General features: G+C 37.3%; 1 pseudogene; it reads left to right on the top strand.

Moving 5' to 3' along the window:
* Window positions 1-21,192, top strand: part of LOC135594861 (E3 ubiquitin-protein ligase DIS1-like) — a 72,687-nt pseudogene extending 51,495 nt beyond the window's left edge.
* The last annotated feature ends 674 nt before the right edge of the window (window positions 21,193-21,866 follow it).

The raw sequence follows: 21,866 nt of genomic DNA, 5'->3' as shown, positions 1-21,866 counted from the left end.
GAACAACTTGAGCTTCCTGAAGACTACGAGATTCTATCAGTACAGGAAGGAGTAAACCAGAGTGATGCCATCTACTCCATATCTGAAGGAGAAGACGTTGAAAACTTAGAATATGGTATCCACTCTTTTACTCAAAAAATTTTTGCACTAAATGAAGATAGCAGGACCTGTTGGATAGGACCCGAGTCAGGCTACAAAGTAAGGGTCCAAGTCTCCCAGACCCAAGCCGAATGCCACCATGTGTTGGAAATCAAACCTAGAAAAGTGCAAACCTAGAAAGCAAGGGTCCAAGTCTACCAGCAATCCTAGAAAAGTGCAATTGCTGCAAACGAGTCTCTCAAAGAAGACACAGGAGGCACTGCCCCTTGTGCAAAATCACCTCATGTGGGATGTGCAGCATGTATTACTTTGACAAAAGGACTCCTGTAGCATAAGAAGAACCAGTCAGGTATGAACCAAGAAATCTCTTTCAACAACAGCAAGATTATATTAACCATTGTGAAGCAGAGATTAGGAAACTTAAAATGGCCATAGAATCAGGACTGGAAAAGGCCAAGGAACTTGAAGAAATGCATATCCAAGCAATTACCACAGCACAAGAAAACCTACGCCTGCAACAGGAAGTACAAGAATGGAAAGAAAAATACAGCCAGCTTGAGCAAGAAGCCATGGAGGTCGAAAGACTAAGACTAGAAAAGGCTGACTTACAAAAAGAAATACTGGAATTAAAAAACAAAGAAGAAACTGAAGAAGCATTCGTTCTATTGGCGGAAGAAACCCAGAAGGTCCTATCAGTAAAAACAAAAGAGGCAAGCAGCCCAAGAAGGGCCAAAAATATGCTGTTCAACCTGAAGGTACAAATAGAAATACTAAACATTTCGCCATTCGAAGTTAATGCTATATTAGATACTGGAGCAACAACCTGCTGCATAGACGAGAATGCTGCACCAGACGATGCAATGGAGGCAAATCCCTACACAGTACCCCCACAAGATTGTTTCATAATACTTGAAACAGACGGATGCATGGAAGGATGGGGAGGAATCTGTAAATGGAAAAAACAGAAACATGACCCCAGAAATACGAAAAAAATATGTGCCTACGCTAGTGGAAAATATAGTCCAATCAAGTCCACCATAGAGGCTGAAATGCATGCAGTCATGAAAACTCTCGAGGCGTCAAAAATTTATTTTCTTGATAAAAAGAAGATCATCATCAGAACGGACTGTCAAGCAATAATAAGCTTCTTCAACAAGTCTGCTCAAAACAAACCCTCAAGGGTCAGGTGGATGGCCTTTGTGGACTACATTACCGGAAGCGGCGTGGAAGTCAAATTTGAGCACATCGAAGGGACCAGTAATATTCTAGCTGACTCTTTATCCTGACTAATAAATATTTTGATTTCAGGATGGCCGAACGAACAGATACTCCTACTAACAGAAGCCACCCAAGAGGTTCAAGCCCAACCGAATCCAAGGGCAGCAATGCACCTGAGTCAACTAATAAACCAGGTGTCCTCTTCACACAATACCAACAAGAACTGGATAAGCTCAAATCCAGAATGCAAAGGCCAGGAGGACTCCCACTCAATGAGATGGGACTCGTGGAAAGAAGACTCGGAGCAATTCAAAAGGAAGCCGCCCGACAAGCATGTGAGGCACTTCAGCAATTCAAGAATATCCACTCAATGAAGACAAGAGAGTATCAAAAAAGGAGTGGAGGAGAAGACAACTGGTACAAAGACTGGCTACCAGTTGTCCTCCAGCAACAACAACAGTTGGAAAGAGCTTTGGCGTTAACAAAAGATGTTTCACAAAGGACAACCGGCTTCAGCCTTTAGGAGCATGGCGGACCCCTACAATAGCTGGAGCGCATCTACTTTTCTTCGGCGCCAAGAAAAGACGAGTTGAGCCTCGGGGAGCCACTCGTAGTGTCACTAATAATGGTATGAAGGAATCTGCTTTCCTTCGCCACCAAGTAAAGACGAGTTGAGCCTCAGGGAGCCACTCGTAGTAATGGTACAAAGGAATCTGTTTTCCTTTGCCACTAAAAAGAGTTAGAAATATATCAGGTGAAAGGATAAGAACGCGATGGGGCCCAATGAGTACCCGGTTCTCACCTCTCCCTCTATATATTTCCTAGTTCAGTCTCTTGTAGGACACGGTCGAAAAACCAGAGTTCTACTTGAGGAAACTAAGAGTCTCTATCCAGTCTTTTGTAAGCATTTTAAGCTTTCTATAGTTCTTTGTTCTTATCATTTCTTACAAATTTCTGGAAGTTCCGCTACTTATTTATGCGCTATTCTAGTTACTGGTATCAGAGCTTGGGGATTGGGACTCTAGAAAGAGGGAGGGTCACTAATTAGTACTTTATGTTCCAAGTGTGAAATTGCTAATAGACGTAAGGTGTCAAAAGGGCAAGGAGACCCGTAAACACACTGAAAAGGTGAAGCAACGAAACAAAAAGAACAGGGAAGAAAGGCTCATGATCCCATAGTTTGAAATAGATGTCTGATAGATGGGAAGAAGCTATACAACAATGGTATGCTAATTCCCATACCTCTAAGCTTGACTACCTTGATCTTGCTGAAACCATAAATCCTACAAGAAAAGAACTAGCCCATAATCTTGCGGTTATCTACGACAAAATCTGCCTGTCTAGTAGAGTCTATTTGAAAAATTTCAAGGCCATTATTGCGAAAAATCATAGTCTAGAAAAATAAATCAAAGGACTCAAGCACTCCATAAAAACTCTCACTGCCTTACTCTCGGAAAATAGACCTCTTACGAAACAAGAAGTGCGAAATTTGGTTGAAGAGATTTCCAAACAACCAAAACTTGTGGAAGAAGAAGCTCTTAGACTAACTCAAAGCTTAAATCAAAAGCTGCAGAGGGTTGAACAACTTCTATCAAGGATAGAAAAGCAAATTTTTGGATGAACTATCTGTTCTCCAAAAGTACCGAATCCTACAAAGAAGCCCTCAAAGCCACAGAGCCTATCGATCCCCCATCCTTAGGATTTCTCAAAACAAACGATTACCCGGGGACCCTTAGCCACCAAGCAACTGTAATTAAACAGCACAACACACAAATCCAACTCCTCACACAAATCGCGGAGGATATAAAAGGGATACGAACGGAACTACAAAACATAAATTGTCTGATAAATTGTCTGATATAGCTTGTCCATTGTAATATGATGGAAGGTATTACCTGATAAATTATACGATTTTACCTGATAAATTACCTGATACAAATGACATCTGATAAATTACCTGATATCTAGTTTGAAAGACATCTGATAAATTACCTGAAATACAAATATCAGGTAATCGTACGATATAGTGGGTACTAGTTCTTTCTCTGATAAATTCAAATATGCACGATATCAGGTATCGGTGGTAGAATCTGCTTGTCCACCAAATAGGCATGAACCAGTACTGAACCAGTACATCAGTACTAGTGCACGATGTCTGAAATGGACCTGTGCACGATATAGAAAGATATAGAAATAGAAATAGATATAGAAATAGGACCGGTGGTTGAATAGAAAGACGCAGGTTTTCCCTTGAATAGAAAGATGTCTGAAAACAACCAGTAAAAACAAATAGAAACCAGTAAAGACCGGTTGTTTTTACTGGTTGGTACCTTTCCACTCTTCGGGAGACATACAAAGAGTACTCTTCCAGACATCCACTCACTTGGAAAGACAACTGGAAGACAACTGGAAGAGTACCGACTGCGAAGCTACAAAGACATCCACTTAAAGGGAAAGACAACTGGAAGAGTACCGGCGGCGAAGCTACAAAGACATCCACTCACTTAAAGGGAAAGACAACTGGTACAAAGACTGGTTACCAGCTGTCCTCCAACAGCAACAATAGCTGGAGAGAGCCCTGGCGCTTACAAAAGACATCGCCCAAAGGACGCCAAACTTCAGCATCTAGGAACACGGTGGACCCCTAAATATGCTGAAATCATGCAACCCACCGCCACCTAACGCAATAAATTAGAAAGTCATGGGCTGAGCCTCGGGGAGCCGCCCGATAAGGTAAGTTGGAACGCAGTATAGAGCGTACCTTCACTACTTAGCAGCTAAGTAGCACTTTAGAGCTGTGCCTCGGGGAGCCGCTCAAAATTTAAATAATTGTACCCGAGGGAATATAAAAGAGAAAGCGAGAAGAATGCGATGGGGCCCAATGAGTACCCAGTTCTATCCGCCTCTTCTATATAAACCTCTTAGTAGTTATCTTGCAGGACAGGCAGTCGAACACTGAAGTTCTACTTGAGCAAAAATCCCCTAGATCCTTGTAAGAATCTTTTGCTTTCTCTAGTTCCTTGTGCAAATCAGTTCTTTGTTATCCTTTTGCAAATCAGTACTTTTGTTGTCAAGTTCTTCAGTTTTTCGGAATCTTTTGCTTTCTCTAGTTCCTTGTGCAAATCAGTTCTTTGTTATCCTTTTGCAAATTAGTGCTTTTGTTGTCAAGTTCTTCAGTTTTTCTAGATTAATCAATATTCTTTTAAATGCAGGATGGAGGGAAGAACAAAAGGACCAACTATCACTATTGGCGGAAGCAACCCAAGAACTCAAGGCCAAGCCCAACCCAAAGGCGGAAGCCTTTCTGAATCAAATAGCCTACAAAATAATAACCTCCTATTCCAATACACCGATAAGCTCACCTGCCTTCAAGAGGGAAAGAAAAGGTTACTTAATGACGAAGACTCCACAAAGAGGACACTCAGAATCTTACAACAGAAGGCAGCAGAACAAGCAATCAATGCCTTGCAGCAATATAGAGACATCCACTCACTTAAAGTGGAAGAGTATCGGCGACGAAGCTCAGGGAAAGACAACTGGTACAAAGACTGGTTACCAGCTATCCTCCAACAGCAACAACAGCTGGAGGGAGCCCTGGTGCTTACAAAAGACACCGCCCAAAGGACGCCAAACTTCAACATCTAGGAACACGGTGGACCCCTAAATATGCTGAAATCATGCAACCCACCGCCACCTAACGCAATAAATTAGAAAGTCATGGGCTGAGCCTCGGGGAGCCGCCCGATAAGGTAAGTTGGAACGCATTATAGAGCGTACCTTCACTACTTAGCAGCTAAGTAGCACTTTAGAGCTGTGCCTCGGGGAGCCGCTCAAAATTTAAATAATTGTACCCGAGGGAATATAAAAGAGAAAGCGAGAAGAACGCGATGGGGCCCAATGAGTACCCGGTTCTATCCGCCTCTTCTATATAAACCTCTTAGTAGTTATCTTGCAGGACAGGTAGTCGAACACTGAAGTTCTACTTGAGCAAAAATCCCCTAGATCCTTGTAAGAATCTTTTGCTTTCTCTAGTTCCTTGTGCAAATCAGTTCTTTGTTATCCTTTTGCCAATCAGTACTTTTGTTGTCAAGTTCTTCAGTTTTTCGGAATCTTTTGCTTTCTCTAGTTCCTTGTGCAAATCAGTTCTTTGTTATCCTTTTGCAAATTAGTGCTTTTGTTGTCAAGTTCTTCAGTTTTTCTAGATTAATCAATATTCTTTTAAATGCAGGATGGAGGGAAGAACAAAAGGACCAACTATCACTATTGGCGGAAGCAACCCAAGAACTCAAGGCCAAGCCCAACCCAAAGGCGGAAGCCTTTCTGAATCAAATAGCCTACAAAATAATAACCTCCTATTCCAATACACCGATAAGCTCACCTGCCTTCAAGAGGGAAAGAAAAGGTTACTTAATGACGAAGACTCCACAAAGAGGACACTCAGAATCTTACAACAGAAGGCAGTAGAACAAGCAATCAATGCCTTGCAGCAATATAGAGACATCCACTCACTTAAAGTGGAAGAGTATCGGCGACGAAGCTCAGGGAAAGACAACTGGTACAAAGACTGGTTACCAGCTGTCCTCCAACAGCAACAACAGCTGGAGTGAGCCCTGGTGCTTACAAAAGACACCGCCCAAAGGACGCCAAACTTCAGCATCTAGGAACACGGTGGACCCCTAAATATGCTGAAATCATGCAACCCACCGCCACCTAACGCAATAAATTAGAAAGTCATGGGCTGAGCCTCGGGGAGCCGCCCGATAAGGTAAGTTGGAACGCAGTATAGAGCGTACCTTCACTACTGAGCAGCTAAGTAGCACTTTAGAGCTGTGCCTCGGGGAGCCGCTCAAAATTTAAATAATTGTACCCGAGGGAATATAAAAGAGAAAGCGAGAAGAACGCGTTGGGGCCCAATGAGTACCCGGTTCTATCCGCCTCTTCTATATAAACCTCTTAGTAGTTATCTTGCAGGACAGGCAGTCGAACACTGAAGTTCTACTTGAGCAAAAATCCCCTAGATCCTTGTAAGAATCTTTTGCTTTCTCTAGTTCCTTGTGCAAATCAGTTCTTTGTTATCCTTTTGCCAATCAGTACTTTTGTTGTCAAGTTCTTCAGTTTTTCGGAATCTTTTGCTTTCTCTAGTTCCTTGTGCAAATCAGTTCTTTGTTATCCTTTTGCAAATTAGTGCTTTTGTTGTCAAGTTCTTCAGTTTTTCTAGATTAATCAATATTCTTTTAAATGCAGGATGGAGGGAAGAACAAAAGGACCAACTATCACTATTGGCGGAAGCAACCCAAGAACTCAAGGCCAAGCCCAACCCAAAGGCAGAAGTCTTTCTTAATCAAATAGCCTACAAAATAATAACCTCCTATTCCAGTACACCGATAAGCTCACCTGCCTTCAAGAGGGAAAGAAAAGGTTACTTAATGACGAAGACTCCACAAAGAGGACACTCAGAATCTTACAACAGAAGGCAGCAGAACAAGCAATCAATGCCTTGCAGCAATATAGAGACATCCACTCACTTAAAGTGGAAGAGTATCGGCGACGAAGCTCTGGGAAAGACAACTGGTACAAAGACTGGTTACTAGCTGTCCTCCAACAGCAACAACAGCTGGAGTGAGCCCTGGTGCTTACAAAAGACACCGCCCAAAGGACGCCAAACTTCAGCATCTAGGAACACGGTGGACCCCTAAATATGCTGAAATCATGCAACCCACCGCCACCTAACGCAATAAATTAGAAAGTCATGGGCTGAGCCTCGGGGAGCCGCTCGATAAGGTAAGCTGGCACGCAGTATAGAACGTACCTTCACTACTTAGCAGCTAAGTAGCACTTTTGAGCTGTGCCTCGGGGAGCCGCTCAAAATTTAAATAATTGTACCCGAGGGAATATAAAAGAGAAAGCGAGAAGAATGCGATGGGGCCCAATGAGTACCCGGTTCTATCTGCCTCTTCTATATAAACCTCTTAGTAGTTCTCTTGCAGAACAGGTAGTCGAACACTGAAGTTCTACTTGAGCAAAAATCCCCTAGATCCTTGTAAGAATCTTTTGCTTTCTCTAGCTCCTTGTGCAAATCAGTTCTTTGTTATCCTTTTGCAAATCAGTGCTTTTGTTGTCAAGTTCTTCAGTTTTTCTAAGTTCTTCAGTTTTTCTGGTAATAGAGCAGATAAGTACTTCAGAGCATATTTGTAAACATAACTGATTTACACGCATGGAAGTTGATGGATGTATGGAAGGATGGGGAGGAGTGTGCAAATGGAAAAATAAGAAAGGAGATCCAAGGAGCACAGAAAGAATCTGTGCCTATGCCATCGGAAAATTCCGCCCCATCAAATCAGCTATTGACGCAGAATTACACGCAGTCCTGAAAACTCTCGAAGCCCTAAAGATATACTATCTAGACAAAAGAGAGATCCTGATAAGAACGGACTGCCGAGCCATAATCAATTTTTTCAACAAATCGGCCCAAAATAAACCATCAAGAGTCCGATGGATGACATTCATTGATTATATCACCAGAAGTGGGGTTGAAGTCCAATTCGAACACATCGAAGGAACAAGTAACATCCTCGCCGACTCCTTATCTAGATTAATCAACATTCTTTTAAATGCAGGATGGAGGGAAGAACAAAAGGACCAACTATCACTATTGGCGGAAGCAACCCAAGAACCGGGTTCAGCACAACACACAAATCCAACTCCTCACACATATCGCTGAGGATATAAAAGGGATACGAACAAAACTACAAACTATAAGGGAGCTTCAGCAAGCTAAGATAGGACCACCCTAGAGCATCCCAGAAGATTTGATAGCAAAGCTCTCCAATTTAAGCCTAGGTCCCTCAGAAAGACCTAAAGAGGCAAAAGGAAAAATTTTGGTGTTCAAAGATCCTATACAAATCCTGAAACAAGTCCAGAAATGACGACCAGGACTTAGGAAGCCTCCACATCTGCCCCCTTGATCGAAGATCAAATCCGAGATTACAGAAGAAATCAACGCAGGATCTTTAATGCTCGCCAAGTAACAAGACGTGCAGGACAAAGATTATTTTGAGGTTCAGTCTCCACCCAACATGTCCTAGAACAGCAGATAGACCCTCAGGCACGACTAAGGTTATCTATGCACGAAAGATCTACTATAGCACCAGCTGAGGTGCTATACCACTCAAGAAGGGACGATGCCCATCACAGGGTATACGTTCACAGGTCTGAAGAGGCCATGCTGGTTACAAACAACCAGGAGGACAGATCCTTCATCATGGAGGAAAGTTACGAAAGGCTTCAGAGGAGTAGAATGCAGTATATCCACCTGGGAACACTCTAGGTACGACTGCAAACCCTGCATCGACAGGAAGAAGGGACACTAGCACTACTAGTGTTCAGGGACAACAGATGGATGGATGATCGGTCCATCATTGCCACCATGGAAGTAGACTTGACTCGAGGGAGCCAGCTGGTCTACGTAATCCCCGACATCATGATGAAAATAGGGGACTTTTACCGTAATATTCAACTCTCAATCCTCACCAGAGGATATGACACATGGCAGAATGGTGAAGCTAATTTGCTTATCACCCGAGGAATGGTAGGGAGACTTTCAAATACCCCGAATGTTGCCTTTGCGTACGAAGTATCAGGGGTGGTGGACTACCTCACTAGCCATGGTGTAAGGGCACTACCAGGGAGGAGGTACTCTACAACAGATATACAAGGAAGAGACTGGGTCATTCGACCAACCCAAGTCTCAATACCAATGCAGCCATCAGAAACACGAAGCCGAAATTTATTAGATGGAAGGATATCTGTCAGCTTCGACAATTACAAAGCTGCATCTACATCAAGCCGGATCAACTACAATACCGCTGATGACGAGACGTTCAGCGACGAGGAAGAAATCCGGAGCCACATAATAACTGTCATAATACAAACATCGGGTAGCAAAGATAATGAGGCGGAAGGCTTGCGGAATAACCTGAATTTTTATTTTCAGGATATTAACGCTTCAGAAGGTGGTGGGGAGATGCCATATCCCCAAAAATTTCAAGAAGAAATTATAGCAGCAGGACTTGAGGAAAATTGGGAAGTGGAATACCCACAATTAGCCAAACTCTTCCAACAAGTATATTCCTCCTCTACCGTATCAAACTACAGACCACCTACAGACTCTACTATGGGGCAGCAAACTACCCCCCCGCAATTAACATAGAGTCAACAATTCAGAAGCCTACCTTTGAAGGATACACTAGGCAAGCCAAATTCAAAACAAAGGATTTTTCTGAAGCATGGAACTTACCCTCAGCAATTCAACAGCAGGGAGCCATGTTCATTATCCCTACACAATTAGGGATGTTTGATGAAGTTTTTATGAGATGGGAGTCAATAACTAAGAATTTAGTCTCACTCCAAGGATTCACAGATTCCCAAGCAAAGATGGAATTTATCGAAAATCTGCTCGGTGAATCCGAGAAGCTAGCCTGGATCCAATGGAGGATGGCGTACCCAGACGAATACCAACTACTACTGGCAAACGCCGACAGAGCAGGAGGTACCCAAAATATCCTATCTCAATTAAGAACAATCTTCATACTTGAAGACCCATTTCAAGGATCAACCGGGATGCAAGAAGAGGCCTACAGAGACCTAGAGAGGCTTTCGTGCAATAGCCTAAAACATATTATCCAATTCCTGAATGACTACATGAGGTTAGCCTAAAAAACGGGAAGGCTGTTCATAAGCCCCGAGTTATCTGAAAAACTATGGTCCAAGATGCCCGGAGAATTAGAAAAGAGAATAAAGGACGCCTTTGAATCCAAATACAGGGGCAATACGATCGGGGTAATCCCCAGGATCTTATTTTCCTACAAATATCTGGAAGCAGAATGCAAGGACGCCGCATTCAAAAGGGCGCTCAAAGACCTGCTTTCTGTAGTGAAATACCCATCCCAGGGTATTATAACAAGCCCGAAAGGAAATACGGGGTTAGGAGATCCACAACATATAAAGGCAAGCCCCACTCATCACATGCAAGGATAGAAAAAAGAAAGCACTTGGTAAGAAACAAAAAATGCAAGTGCTATTTGTGCGGTGAGGAAGGACATTTCGCTAGGGAATGCCCCAACGACCGCAAAAACATAAAGAGGGTTGCAATGTTTGAACAATTAGACCTTCCAGAGGATTATGAAATCATCTCTGTCCAAGAAGGAGAAAACCAAAGTGACGCAATCTACTCAATTTCTAAGGGAGAAGACGTAGAGGGATTACAACATGGTATACACTCCTTCACCCATAAGATATTTGCTCTTGTTGAGTGTAGCCACATCTGGAGGATAAACGAGGAACTATCGGCAAGACTGGAAAGGTACAACTACTGTAAAAGAATCTCACAGCAAAGGAACAGACGACATTGCCCGCTTTGTGAAATCACCTCGTGCTGGATGTGTAGTATCTACTACTTCAACAAAAAGACCCCTGTAGCACTGGAGGAACCAGTCAAGTATGAACCCAAAAATCTCCTCCAACAACAGTAGGATTATATTAACCACTGTGAGGCAGAGATAAAGAAACTGAAAGCCACAATGGAAGCAGAAAAAGAAAAGGCAAAGGAAATTGAGGAAGCCCATCAACAGGCCATTACAATTGCCTAGGAAAACCTCCAGCTAAAACGTGAAGTAGAAGAGCTGAAAAGGAAATACCGAGAGCTGGAACAAGAAAATATGGAACTTGACAGACTCCACATGGAGAGGGCAGACTTACAAAAGGAGATCAATCTCCTAAAACAAAAGGAAAAGGTTGAAAAGGAAAGCACCTATGTCTTACTAATGGAGGAAAAGCAGCAGATACTATCAGCCGAGACGAAAGAAGCCGCCAAACCAGAAAAAGCAAAGAATATGCTATTCAACCTTAAGGTACAACTTGAAATACCCAATGCTCCTATAATCAAAGTAAATGCCATTCTAGACACAGGGGCCACCACATGCTGCATAGATGAAGGCGCGATACCTAGGGAAGCACTGGAAAAGAATCCCTACCTGGTACATTTCAGCGGGATTACAACAAAGACAACAACAGATAAGAAATTGAGAGGAGGAAGGATGATGATAGGTGACAACTCCTTCAGAATCCCATACACATATGTGTTCCCTATGAAATTAGGGGATGACATACAGATGATAATCGGGTGCAATTTCATCCGCGCCATGAAAGGAGGAGTCAGAATTGAAGAAAATACGGTAACCTTCTATAAGAACCTGACCACTATTAACACCCTCCCATATGTTCCAATTCACACTTGTTAAGAGAACTGATTTGGTGTCAGAAATCAGATACCAGAAAAACTGCCAGCGGTACCACCGCCTGATAGGGGCGGTACTATCGCCTAGAACTCTTGGGAGATCGAGTCTCCTGGGCGGTGCCACCGTCGGCCAGGAATTCTAGGTCCAAATGGGCTTATTCCATTTGGCCCAATTTGGTTCTGTTAAGGGCCCAATTGGCTCCTGATTAAGTTAGTGAGATTACCTTCCAATCATAACTTAATCTATATACTAACTATGACAATTAAGACCTCATTATTGTAATTCGTGTTCCGGTGCATCAATCACTTCTTCCGGCGAGCTTTCGGTGAACATCCGACGAACCCTCGGCGATGCTACGGCAGACTCCCGGCAAGCTCCTGGACTTCGCGACGATCTTCTTGGCGAGTTCCGATTAGCTTCTTTGGCAAGCTCCTGGACTTCTCGGATTGTTCTCGCAGAACTTCCGACGAACGTCCGGACTTCCGACGAACTCTCGAACCCCCAACGTGATCCTGGTCTTGACTCCTGCTCAACACCTGTTGCATGTCTTACTGCTATTGTAGTTAATCCTGCACACTTATCTCAACATATAGATTAGATAAACAAATGACAATTGACTTCATCATCAAAATCCGAGATTCAATAGGATTTAGTGATCAAATTCTTTTTCCGAGCATATTTATGCTTTATGGAAGGATTAATCTGGACATTGGAAATTAGAAATCTAAAAGAGAAAAGGATTAGATTGTTTCTTGAAAAAGGAATACGTATTTACATAATTGTAAAGAGATTTCTTGAGTAACAAGCTTGGACTTAGCTTCTGAAGGTTTCTCTTATGTTGCTACCACTTTCTCTTTTCCCTCTTCCTAGGGCTAGTATAAGTTTAGACCCTATTCACCAACTTGATCAATAGATTAAGAAGGTTGGGTGGTAGCTTGTCTAGTATAAGTCACATTATAATAGCCATATAAGTTAATGATAATTTTTTCAACTTCCCTTAATTTTTTACTAATATAAACATCTAAATGTAAATAATCATAAATAGTACTTAAATAATAATACAAACCATCTATTCTACAGTGAGAATAAAAAACAAAAACAACAAGATGAACAGGTAAAATATTAAGCCATTTAGTTTTCATTCCCATAGTAGTCATATTCAATTAATCTAATGCCCTAATAATATTAATATATTTAATTAAAAATAAATAAATAATATAAACACTAAATAAAGTGTAAGTACTATCATTATAAACTTTTAAAATATCTAATTTTATTTTAAACATTACAATATTATGGTTATAAATTTGCTTAGCTTACAGTATTTATAATAAAAGTATAAAATAATTTACTATATTCAAAACTCTCATTAAGTAATTCATAAGTTGAATTTCACTGGGTAGAAATATTCTGGGAAATCTTCTGGGAAGATGAAGACCAATGAAGATGAGATGACAAACTACGGTACGATGGCTCTTAACGACGAGGTATGTGATTTAATCGAAACCCATTTATCTTATGATGAATTACTTAATACTTTTTATAATTTATATGATGATTTTAAATTAATTGGTAAGAAGTATAAATTACTAAAAAAAGATTATACTTCTCTTACTAGCAAATTTAAAAAATTAAAAAATAAGCATGATACTTGCATGTTAACCTCTTGTACTCAATATGAAGAGTTAGACTTAATCAAAAAGGAAAATATGGTATCATAACAAACATTAAAAATATTTAAAATTGAAAATAAATTATTAAACATAATCCTTGCTAATAAAGGTCATGCATATAGAAAAGAAGGAATTGGCTTTGTGAGTTGTAACACTCAACAAAAGCCGACTATATTTATTAATGGACCTACATTCCATGTTTTCCCTAAAATTAAATGTAATTTTTATGGTAGATGTGGTTATTGTGCCTATAAATATTTATTTAAAAAATATAGCTCGTATAAATTAATTTAGGTTCCTAAAGGGACCATAAATAACTTAATGCCAATAGTCAAGATAGGTAGATCTATTTATGAGAGACTAACTGATATTTATATATATTTATTTGGACCAATTGATATCACAAGTCTAGGAGACAATAAATATCCTTTTGTGATTATTGATGATTATAGTAGATATACTTGAACATACTCCATGGCATATAAAAGTGATTGCTTTAAATGTTTTTTAAAGTTTTACAAACAAGTTCAAAACGAAAGGGGTTTTATGATTTCCTTTATTCGTAGTGATCATGGTGGTGAATTTAAAAATCATGAATTTTAAGATTTTTATAATTTAAATGAGTATAACCATAATTTCTCTACTCAAATAAGTCCATAATAAAATAGAGTTATTAAGAGAAAAAATAGGAGTTTACAAGAGATGACAAGAACCATGTTTAATAAACATAGCCTACCCAAATATTTTTGGGCCAAAACCGTTAACACGATATGTTGTGTCATAAACAGGGTTCTCAAAAGACTACTATTATCTAAAACTACTTATGAATTATGGAACAAAAAAAGACCCAACATTTCATATTTTAAACTTTTTGGTTGTAAATATTTTATTTTAAATAAAAAGGATATTTTAGGAAAATTTGATGCAAAATCTGATAATGGTATTTTTCTTATATATTCTTGTATTTTAAAAGTTTATCGGGTTTTTAATAAAAGAACCTTAGTTATTGAGGAATCTATCCATATTGTTTTTAATGAGTTTTTCAAATTTAAGAAAAATGATCTTGATAATGATTTTAATTTTAATATTTTGAATTTAAATGAAAATTCTCCTCTCCCAAGCAGCTTGGATGTATCTATTTCCAAAATATCTTTATCTAAGTTATGAAAGTATGTAGATACTTATTCTAAGAAGCTAATCATTAAAGATACATCAAAAGGTGTCCAAACTCGTTTTTCATTTAAAAATTTTTATACTAATGCTGCCTTTCTATATCAAATTGAAACTAAATGCATTAATGATGCTTTAAAAGATGACTCATGGGTTTTTTCAATGCATGAAGAATTAAATTAATTTGAGAGAAATAAGGTATGAAAGCTTGTTCCTAGATCTAGTGATTATCTTATAATTGGCACCAAGATAGTTTTTATGAATAAGTAAGATGAACTTGGTATCGTGGTTCGAAATAAGGCTAGATTAGTGGTCAAAGGTTTCAATTAAGAAGAATGTATCAATTATAAAGAAACCTTCGCTCTTGTGGTAAGACTTGAAGCCATAAGAATATTCCTTGCCTATGCATATTGTAATAATTTTGAGTTATTTTAAATGGATGTCAAAAGTATTTTTTTTAATGACTCTATTTTCGATGAAGTTTATGTTGAGCAATCACCCGGATTTGAGAATGTTTTTTTTTCGAACCATGTTCTTAAGTTATTTAAGGTTTTTTATGGATTGAAGCAAGCCCCAAGGGCTTGGTATGAGAGACTTTGCTCATTTTTTATTAAGAATAATTTCTTGAAAGGTAAGATCGATACTATATTATTTATTAAATATTTTTAAAATAATTTTTTTATTATTTAAATTTATGTTGATGATATTAGTTTTGGTTCTATAAATGAGTCTTTGTATGAGTCTTTTGCTAAAAGTATGAGCCAAGAATTTGTAATGAGTTTAATGAGTGAATTGATATTTTTCTTAGAATTATAAATTAAGCAACTAAGTGATAGAACCTTTGTTAATCAAACTATGTATCCTTTGGATCTATTAAAACGATTTCATATGGATAGTGCTAAGGCCATTAATACACCAATGAGCAACTCTATAAAATTAGATATGGACAATGAAGGGGAATATTTTGATCAAAAGACTTATAGAGGCATAATAGATAGTTTACTATACCTCATAGCAATTAGACCTGATATTATGTTTACTATTAGATTTTATGCTAAATTTCAATCTAATCCTAAATAATCTCATTACAAAATAGTTAAAAAGATTTTTAGATACTTAAAACTAACTCGTAATATAGGATTATGATATAAAAAATTTAAAAATTTTGAATTGATTGCTTATGCTGATGTTGATTTTGCTGGATATGAATAGATAGAAAAAGTACGTTTAGAACATGTCAAATCTTAGGTCATGCATTTGTTTCTTGGTCTTCCAAGAAATAAAATTCTGTTGCATTATCTACAGCCGAGATTGAATATGTAGCAGTAGGTGCATATTGTGCATAAGTTATTTAGATAAAAAACACTTTAGAAGACTATGAATTTTACTTAAAAACATTCATATAAAATGTGACAACACCAGTGCAATTTGTTATTCAATAGTCTAGAACTAAACACATTGATATTAGACATCATTTTATTAGGGATCATGTTAATAATTATGATATATTTTTAGATTTTATTAACATAAAACATCAATTAATAGATTTTTTTACGAAACTATTGAATGAGGAATAATTCGATTTTATCAAAAGAGAGTCATGTTAAATATTCCAAATGTATGAATTCTTCTTATATATTTTTTATAGATCATTATCTTGATTTCTTATGATTCATTCTTCTTGAATCAAGTTCGTTTCCTATGATTCATTCTTCTTGCTATTTACAAAAGAAGAGATTTGTCAAAATGATTCATGGTCTTCAACTTGATCTTTCATTTTTCGTGTATTGATTGAAACATTGATGTAAATTTTTGCACCATTGAATCCTTCCCTACTCTTTCTTGTTTTGATAATGAGAAAGGGGAGAAAGAGAAATGCTATCTTGCACATCTCAAGAAAAGCAAAAATTGCTAGCTTGCACATCTAAAGAGAAACAAAACTTGCTAGCCTTCATATTTCAAAGAGAAGCAAAACTTACTAGCTTTTATGTTTTTAAAATCTTACTAGTTGTACTTTTTTACTTTGTGTAGATGACAAAGGGGGAGAAGTAATGATAATTTAAAATTTTAATATTTTGAAATCATGTATATTGATTTGAAGTTATACCCAAAGTTATGATGATTTGTAATTTTTATGTTTTGGAATTATGCATTATGCCTTGATGATTTAAAATCTTTGATATTATGAATGATAATTTAAAATTTTAATATTTTGGAATCATGTATATTGATTTGAAGTTATACCCAAAGTTATGATGATTTACAATTTTTATGTTTTGGAATTATGTATTATGCCTTGATGATTTAAAATCTTTGATATTATGATGATGCATATGATGTATGCAATGATATGTTAACTATGCATATGACTTGTGAAAGTTACCTTCACTAAATTTTTTCGACTTAAATTCAAAGATATTATGATTAGAAGGTTATCATTTTCTGAATTCAAGTTTATTTCGATATGACATATAGATCGGGGGAATTTAGTTAAAACTCTATCATCAATTAGGTGTCATCATAAAAAAGGAGGAGATTGTTGAATCTCGGATTTTGATGATGAAATCAATCGATGAGTTTATGATCTAATCAACGTTTGAGAAAAGTGATGTAAGATTAACTTCGATCATAGAAAGGCAAAACGATTGAAGCAGGAGAATTAAACGTTGGGTTGGAGTCAGAGATTAAGCATCATCAGGTCATAAGAATCGGATATTGTGCCAAGATCGGATGTTGCGGGAGTCAATATGTCGATGGATCAGATAATACGTCGAAGGAAAGTACGATGCAACGGAAGTTCGGATGAACCAATGACATGCTAGACAATATAAGATTTATGTCTTGTAATCGTTTATGTCTTGATCATCGTAGTTTAGGTCTTAATTGAGTTAGTTTTGGGTGTAATTATGCTAACTCAATTAGGGGACCATTAGGTCTGAATCAGGACTAATTTAGGCCTATTAGGAGGCCCATTCAGTAACCCACAGTTGGGTCAAGCGGTGGCACCATTAGACTAGGCGGTGGAACCGCCTATGAGCTGGAACATACAAAGTGTACATTTTTCGGAAGACCCGACGATGGCACTGCTAGTGTATACCACCCAGACTAGCGGTAGTACCACCAGTACATGGTCTTCTATGTTGTCAGGTGGTAGTACTGCCCAGACTGGGCAGTGGTACTGTTAATGCTCAGTGCTGCAAGCGGTGGTGCTGCCTAGCACTAGCGGTAGTGCCACTTAGCACTGGTGATAGTACTGCTAGGACCTCGAAAACCTGAGGATGAGACTTTTTGGCTTCATTTTTAAAGTTATTTAGGGCCTATAAATACCCTACTCATTCTTGCTTGAATAGTACGAAAAGTGAATGAAAAAGCTTATGATCCTAAGTTGTAAACTTCTGAAAAGTGTTGAGTATTCCCCTCATCCTCTTTAAAGTTTAGAGCTCATTTTAAGAGAGGTGTGAGACTTGTAAAGGTCCTCTCCTAAACTTATGAAAAGGAGAAAGAGTTATAACAAGGGTGGTTGATCTTTGTCCATTGAAAGAAGATCGTTAGTGAAAGCCGATAGCCTCAACGGAAGAGAAATCGAGAGTGGATATAGGTCGCATATTTAACTTCGAGTCATTACCTAGATATAACTTCACTATCAATTTGAATAAAAAATATCATTATGAGAGCAAATATGAGTAAAACAGAATATTAACTTTTTAGAAAGATGCATTATTACTTTTAGATACTATAAAGATATCTTCATCACCATTCATGACAAGAGAGCCCTCACTATTCTCTTTTTTTGTTTCATACAATTCCATGATATATGCAATCATGGTACTAAATATCATCCAAAGACTTCATATTTTATCTTGACTTGCCATGTTGAGATTCACCATTGTCTGAAATCATCCTCGACGACCTCTATCCTGATTAGCAAATGCCTCACTCTTCATATTCCTAAATTTATCCTTTATCCTGATAATGTTGATAATGTTAGACACCAAAACTTCTTCAACTTATTCTAGAGTTATATATTTTCCACTTAGAACAAAGTTGCCATTGGAGTTGAAAGTGATGTAGGAAGTAACATCTTATCATCTTTATCAATCTTTACATCAATTTTATTTAATTGATTGGATATTCTTTTGAATATGTTAGATGACTTACTAAGTCTTCGTCTTCCTCCATCCTAAGCTATCATAACTTTCGCATTATATATAACTTGTTCAATCTTTTAACTAGATAAAACTTTTCTAATTTATTTCAGATAATCACGATAGAGTCCTCGTCAATAACATTATTAGTAATATCATCAATGATAAAAAGATGAATATTACTTGCACTTTATTTTAAGCTCCTAATTGTTGAACAACTTTTCAATCATGTCTACTCGTCCCTTCAACATTCTTGTTGTTATATTGAAAATTTTTTATCCCCAAGGTTGAAATTGTTTCTTCCATCAAATTTCTCCATAATAAAATTTATGAAATCAGCCAATAACATTCTTCTTTTATCTCTGATTATCGGGTCTTTTGGACTTTGAGACTAGTTTATTAGTGGAAAGAAGATTTTAAAACCAAAAGAGAAATTTCATATATTAACAATCAAAGACTATGCTAGAAAGTCGGTAAATGATATACATGGTTCAGCACTCATTGTCTATTCTTCATTATATGAGAAAAATCAAATATAAGGGACATATTTCTCAAGATAACCCAAACTCAACCTCGAAACCCTTGTATATCTCTTATATAAATCTTGAAGAATTCTTTTCTCAATTATCTCTAGAAAAACTAGAGAAAACCCTACGAGCACCAACATATCTTTCTCCATGTCTCTTCCTCTTATCAAAATCTTGAGATATATTATATATTTATATAAATAAATTCTAATTTATTAAGGACTCCTTTTCCTGCTTGAATTCTTAATCAGAGTCTTAATCCTCCAAGTAATATGAATCGAAGTAGGAGTACACAAGTATTTTGAATCTAATTTGGATTCCTAAAACACTTACCATTCTTAACAAGTTTTGGGCTTATTTCTGGTGCCTTCAAAACAAAGTCCCTTTCTAAAATGCATTACTGTTTGTGAATGAACTGCTGGGAATTGACCAAGCCAGTCTTTGCTGTTTGTTATGTATGTCTCTCTTCTATTTCTTTTATGATAATTAATCCTACTCTAATGAGTATGCTGCTGACAGAAAATATTAAAAAATGTGCTTATCAAATTGGATCTCACATTTGTAGTTAAAATAATTTTGTACAATGGTCTACATATTAAAGAATGACCCAAAATCAGTCTTAAGTTCAATCCTGATAGGCAGAGTTGTTGAAAACAAGCAAGACTTTTAATTCTGCCTCCAAGCTGTTGCCATCTCATTCTCTGTTGTGAAATCTTTGAGTACCATACCTGAAATTATGATTGCATATTTGGGACAAAAATTTGGATTCAAAAGTGGTTCATTTGTTATATGAAATTTACTATAGTTTAATTTTTTTGCATTGCTCCTCAAATATACTTGAAATTATGCTATGAAATGTTACCAGCATTTTCGTTTGACCTTATTCAATTGCAATATCCAAATGATGTTAATAAACTATGGGAACAGTGGCAACAAAATTGCTTTATGTGAAGAGCCTCTGTACTTGCTTACTGCTTAGTTATTGCAATTGATTTTGATGAAATTATATATCTTGAATATTACTGTAGGAGCATCATTAATCTTCATCAACCATCAAGAGATTTGCTAGGAACTCTATTTATCACTTGTCCATAAATTGATTAAAAAAATATTGGTACTTTTTAACTACTGAATAACTTGCTAATCGAGATAAAGCTTCAGATTATTTCAAGTCTCAAAAGCAAACTGAAGATCTCTCTAAACTATCCCTGACCATTATCCTTGATGTAATTGTTGTCTTAGAATGCATGTAAGTTTTGGGTCCAAGAACTAATATAGAAGATATTGTGTAAACTGTTATCCACCAAGTATCGAGATTGACTATTCAGGTTGTGTTGTTTACATTATTATGTGGGTACTGCTTATCGAAAGTTCTTTTTCTTATTCATGCAACTATTATCTTGACCTTTATAACTATATTACAAGTTCTACAAAGAGTTTCCTTCTAGTTGATTGTGATTGCACATCCCTTTAGTCACAATTTCTGCGCCTCTTAAGTACTTGGATTTTTCAACAATACTCTTGCGCAGTTGCTTTTATCAACTATGTAGCATTTGTTGATCGTGTATATTATAAAGGGGTTGTTTCACTGTGAAGTTTCTAATGGCAGTGCTGTGCTGTAGTTATAGAAACTATATGTTTATATTGCTGGTTTGTATTGGTTGTTTATCTGCCCAATCTTGATTGATCGAAACGAATAGCATGGTATCTTATGTAGGTTTTCAGTTGCTTTGGACAGCACTTCTGCCTTCATTTCGAGGCGTTTCAGCTGGGTAGCACACCTGTGTTCATAGCATTCTTGAGATATATGGGGGACGATAATGAAGGTAAAAACTACAGCTATAGCCTTGAGGTTGGAGGCTATGGAAGGAAAATAACTTGGCAAGGAGTTCCCCGAAGTATACGAGACAGTCATCGGAAGGTGAGAGACAGTTACGACGGGCTTATAATCCAGCGAAATATGGCTCTGTTCTTCTCAGGAGGGGAACGGAAAGAGTTGAAGCTGAGAGTAACCGGAAGAATTTGGAAGGAACAATGAAATATAAACCATCCATTGCAGTGTCTCTTCTCCTCTGGACGATATAAATTTTGGAGGTAGTTAATGTATCACTAAAAGCAAACTCTCTTTGCTTGAGTGATGCTTGAACTCGATAAGACTGCGTGACAACGTCAATTAGAACTCTTCTTTGGACCCGTCGATCCTATGCTGCAATAAAGAAATCCTACGTTCTGCTGTAACCCTCCTCTTCGGTTTTCTTTTTTTCTTAAATTTATTATGCAATTTTTGTTCACTTGTTTTCTTTCTTCTTTAAGATTTGCTATGCAGTTCTTGTGCATAGTAAATAATATAGGTAAATTATAGATTATCCCTATAGTTAAATATCTTTAGTATCTCGTTTTTTAAATTTTAAAAATTTATATTCAAATCCTTATAGTAAACATCTTTAATATCTTGATCATTATATTTAAAAAATTTATATTAAAAATAATATATATATAAAGGTAAAACATTTTAATCTCATTTATTTTGACATCATTAGCTTTATTGATGGAAGATATGCTACGTGATAACACATATAGAAATGACATGAAATTGATAAACAAAAAGATAATTTTAAATGATGGTGCTGTGGATGATTGTTGTGATGGTGGTTAACAAGAAATATATGATGGTAAACCTTGTTGATATCATGAATGATATAAAAATAATAGATAAAAAAATAATTTTGACTCGATTTA

The sequence above is a fragment of the Musa acuminata genome, chromosome BXJ1-10 (assembly GCF_036884655.1).
Source record: "Musa acuminata AAA Group cultivar baxijiao chromosome BXJ1-10, Cavendish_Baxijiao_AAA, whole genome shotgun sequence".
Lineage (NCBI taxonomy): Eukaryota > Viridiplantae > Streptophyta > Magnoliopsida > Zingiberales > Musaceae > Musa > Musa acuminata.
This window is presented reverse-complemented; position numbering and strand designations above follow the sequence as displayed.